A 3,835-nucleotide genomic window follows, 5' to 3' on the forward strand; every position below is an offset into this window, starting at 1 on the left:
TATTCTCTTTGTACATCCCAATTAACGTAAAATTGAGCGCACATGCACGAGCACAACGCCCCACCCAGTCTCCTCCCTCAATTAAATCATTTAAATATGGTAATTAGTCCAATTTGGAAAAAGAAACCTGCAAGAACATGGCTAAAGCAAGCAAGAAATGAAATTTCACTGAAAATGAATTAGAGTCCTACTATTAGAGGTAGAAACAAGAAAAAATATTTTATTTGGAACTTTGTCCTCTGGAATGAATAACAAAAGAAAGAAAAAAGAGTGGGAGAGTTTGTCTGATGCCGTCAACGCGGTGGGATCTGAGAGTCGCACTGTAAATGAACTGAAGAAGAAATGGTCTGACATAAAGGTGGAAGTTAAGCGGAGAACTGCTGCGCACCGCCACAGTGTGGGCAGAACAGGCGGTGGTACAGGGGCCGATGAACTTTCACCCTTTGATCAGAGAGTTGCCTCTATTGTAGGAGACACGTTAATCTCTGGAATCGTATCCGTTGATGTGGGAGACTCGGCTATACTGCAGGACTGCCAGCAAGGTAACTAATGTGAAATGTATTTCCTTAACTTTGATACATATAGCCTACCAGCCACCATTTTAATTTTAAAATGCATGCAATGTAGCAAAAAGTACACCAGAGATTTTTCGTATCCACTGCTTTTATTGCAAATGCGTGTACCCATTAATAAGGAACCGATTCAAATTACTGTTAACATGTGGCTGTGTTTATTTGGACTTAGGAACCGCAGGAACAACAGCAGGAACGTCCACTGGCACGCACTCAGAGTCCGCACCACCAGAGTCTGCACCGCCAGAGCCCATTCAGTCCAGCGTCTCCGGTGTCTCTAATGCTCCCCCCAGTGCTGAAGCCCGTCCATCTGGCCGCGTCTTGACGCATGCTGTTCTGGAGTCACAACAGCAAATTGTTAGGGCCATTGGAGAAATTAACAGTCACCTGAAAAATGTCACTGACGCACTCACAGAAATAAGGCATTCATTAAAGGAATTGGTGAAAAAATGAACTTTGTGTCTGAGTACCATTTATATTGTCGCAATTACACGTTGACGGGCCTGAATGGCTTGTTGATTGTGCTGCACATATACTGGTCCTGGGTCAGAGTCATGTGGCAGTGCTGCCACCTCACCAAGGGGTATGCCATGCCTGTGCGCGACATTGTGCAGCACTCCACAGGCCAGTATGATGTGGCAAACCTTGTCAGGGCGGTATAACGCCACCGACATTTCAGCTGCCCAATCGCCCGCTCCACAACTGACCGAGTGCGAGAATGGGCATCATTGTATCTGCGCTCTCGGTCAGTTTGTGGGTTGGTGAGGGGGGTTAACAGCCACGTCTTTAGTGGATAACCACTGTCTCCTGATGGGCAGTTGAATAATAACACACAAAAATTAAACTTTTAGATAGAACCATACATTTAAATGCATAACTTACCAAGTAGCCACCCATCGCGCACCCTGCCAGCTTGGAGTCTCATCCCAACCATGCTATTTGTAAGGATATATGAATCATGGGTTGCCCCAGGCCACCTTGCCACAATATTTGTTAGGCGCATTTGTGCATCACATATAATCTGCACATTTATTGAATGAAAATGATTCCAATTTACATATACAAAATCTTCTTCAGATGGCGCCTTTATAGCAATATGTGTGCAGTCGATCGCTCCGATTACATTAGGAAAACCGGCTATCGCAGCAAATTGCGCTTTAATGTTTGGCTGGTCACCTGCATCGTATGGGAACGTTATATACCTGGTAGACAAGCGGATGATCCCGTCCCATACAGCTGGCATTGCACGGCTCAAACACGACTGGCTTATTCCTGAGCGGTCTGCCAGTTCTCTTTGGAAAGAACCAGTTGCCAGGAAACCAAGTGTAGTAAGCACCTGTAAAGGAAGGGGCAATGCGTGGCTCCTCACTGTCTCTCTTTCCAAATTCGGACCCAACTCAGCGCAGAGTTCCAAGAGTATAGGCCGTGGAAATCTGAAACGGCTGATAAGCCAGTCATCATCGTGGGCCAGAAAATCATTGTGGTCCCTAAAAACTCGTTCTCTTCGGATTCTGCCATAGCAATGTCCTCTAATAAAGCCAACGCTGCCATTAGACGGGTTGTATCAATTTGCACATGCTTTATATATGTTCTTACTTAATTGCATAATTAATAGAATATTTTAATAAGACTCGTGTGACAATAATATGTCAAATAATTGATCAATTACAAATTATAAGCAATATCTGACAGCTGGTGGTGCGATAGAACAATTCGTAGTGTGATGTTTGCCACTTCACTTTATTGCCTCTATGAGTCGCCAACGGACAAAAACTATGAGAAATGTACGTACGCCAGACATGAGATCGGCGTGGAGGAACGCACATTCTCGCGTTAATTTCACTGTTAGTACATCTGGCCGTGAACGTGAAAGCTGACGTACGCCGTGTTTTTGTGCGTACGCAGTGTTGATACATGAGGCCCCAGCTGAGCCAGCCCAGTCGCGCTTATCATTTGGTTATGGAGTGGAGGAAACTGATCCTAGACCAGAAACGTGGCGCCGGCCCTGAGCATTTCTTTATAAAAGCAACTAGTAGAAGCAGGCTGCTTTTGAGGGAGAAAATTTCACTCGAATTGTATATTGCTAGTCTCAAGTCCGTGGCCAGGGGAAGGCTAAGCCTTTTTAGCAAAAAGTTTTTTTTTCTCTCTCTCATCAAAACGTCTTATCAATCGTCTATAACAGTCTATATCAAGCAGGGACACGTTTGTGTGCAATTTATTTTGTGATTTCATTGTAACGAATAGAGTCTCCCGCAACAGCGATAGATTGAAACGCGCGTCAGTGTGAAAACTGAGCGAGCCACAAGACAACACTGTATCAGCTTCACTGATCGCAGCGGCAACGAGCACTTGATCACTTGATTTAAAAAGCAACACATTTCAGCGCTAGAACAACTCTAATTTGACAAACGAACAAAATGAATCCTCTGCTAGTTAACTGGAGATGTTTTATTAATTTGTATTGGTACATCCGTGCCGCGAAGATGTTTTAAAAAGTGGTGGGGAGAAGATCGACCCTGGCAAAAAGTGGTGACGTGCGTTAATGTGAACGCCCCCTCTCGGTATTTCAGACGCCCCCTGATCAGCGCTCGGCTGGCGCCGGCTCTGCAGAAAAGCAACAAGAACAACTATATGTGTACTTTAACAAGCTTTAAAGTTAATGCTTTAGTAACAAATTTATCAGGAGCATTTATGCTGATGTCTGATGTGTATTATGGCGACAAGTAGTATTTGTATTTTGGAGGTACAGAAAAAAAGTCTATTTGTGGGCAGGAGCGGGGTAAAACATTAATGTTGCGGGCGGGGGAAAGTAACTTAGAAAGTAGTTGAGAACGTCAGTAAATTTAGAGGAAATGTTGCTGATTTTTTAAACAAAATAGCTGACGTCTTTGTCTTGCCAAGGCTAATTTCATAGCTAGCAATTTTTATCCCTAAACAGGCTCGGGCTCATAATTACAGTTAATTTGTCGGGCCGGGCCGGGCTCGGACACAACGTGCAAATGAATGAGTATTTAAAGTGATAACAATTTAATAAAAACATTGCAATTTATAAATTATATTGCTTTCATTTATTTAAAAATTGTTTATCGAAAAAAATTCATAAATCCTGCATAAAATGAATTATCACGCGCATGAATTATCTCTACGCGTGCGCACGCATGCAGTTTACGTCGTTTTCCACAGACCAGCTGAGCCAGCCCAGTCGCGCTTATCATTTGGTTATGGAGTGGAGGAAACTGATCCTAGACCAGAAACGTGGCGCC

This window comes from Siphateles boraxobius, unplaced genomic scaffold (assembly GCF_051911475.1).
Source record: "Siphateles boraxobius isolate OS27281-9 unplaced genomic scaffold, OSU_SipBor_1 49, whole genome shotgun sequence".
Lineage (NCBI taxonomy): Eukaryota > Metazoa > Chordata > Actinopteri > Cypriniformes > Leuciscidae > Siphateles > Siphateles boraxobius.